A 1,252-nucleotide genomic window follows, 5' to 3' on the forward strand; every position below is an offset into this window, starting at 1 on the left:
CTAAACCTAGCCCTGTAGACTTCTGACGGATTTTGGGTTCCATACCTGAGTTCTAGAGCTGCTACCAGTGCTCTATAGTTGTGCTTGTCGTCTGCTGACAACTGTCCAAGTATTTCCAGTGGTTGTCCTTTTAAGCTCGTTGCCAGATATACTGCTTTCTGCTCCTCTGTCGATCCATTCATTTCTTCCAGTAGCTCAAATTGTGCTCTATATGCTTCCCACGGTGCCTCCCCATCGAATTCCTGTGGCTTCCTTCGTACTGGATCACTACTATTACTGACATTCATATCTAGGATGTGACTTCTAACAGGACTGATGATGTCTGCATTATGGTTTAGCTGCAGGGTCTGTAAGGGGCTTGCCATTGTCTGGGGCTGATGAAGTCAATGGTTAATGTATCCTCCTTGTGTAAAAGACAATAGTTCATCCTTTAATGTATCTAATTCGCTTTTCAATTTACTAATGTTTTCCATTTGTACTTCTTGCCACTGTTGTTGACTTTCCTGTAGTTGCTGCTGACTTTCTTCCTGTTTCCTTTCTTGTTCTAGTTGCCACTGCTGTAATCTCTTTTTTTGTTTCTTTTCTTTTTCCTCCAACAACTGCTGTAATCTCTCTTCTTGTTTATTTTGCTGTTCGAGCTGCCACTGTTGCAGGTTTTCTTGCAACGGCTATTGTCTCTCTTCTTGTTTGTTTTCTTTTTCCTCCAACAACTGTTGTAATCTCTCTTCTTGTTTATTTTGTTGTTCGAGCTGCCACTGTTGCAGGTTTTCTTGCAACTGCTGTTGTCTCTCTTCTTGTTTCTTTTCTTGTTTATTTTCTCGTTCTTCTTGTTTCTTTTGCTACTCTTGTATTGCTGCTGTTACGTCTCCGTTTGTTAATTAACTTTCTGTAACTTCGTTCCAACGAAACTTAAGCGACACAAGTCCTTTCTTAATAAAACTGGTTTATTCTTTCCGAATATAACTTTGCGATACACTTAATCTCAATATTCGCGCTAAAACAAACAGTATCACGAACGAACGTTAACTTCAACAATACCCTGTGACTGCAGTTCAATTACTCACTGTCCACACACACATTCTCTTACCGCGTCACGTTTTCCCCTCTTATATACACCAGCCTACCCCACCAGTAAATACTAGACCATTCACCAAGATACGGGATAGTTCTAGAAACAAGAGAGCGTGAGAATTGTCACGTGATCTCGATGACGCAACACTGCCATCAAATCTACTAAGCTGGCGTTTGCGTT

The sequence above is a fragment of the Limulus polyphemus genome, unplaced genomic scaffold (assembly GCF_000517525.1).
Source record: "Limulus polyphemus unplaced genomic scaffold, Limulus_polyphemus-2.1.2 Scaffold45, whole genome shotgun sequence".
Taxonomy (NCBI): domain Eukaryota; kingdom Metazoa; phylum Arthropoda; class Merostomata; order Xiphosura; family Limulidae; genus Limulus; species Limulus polyphemus.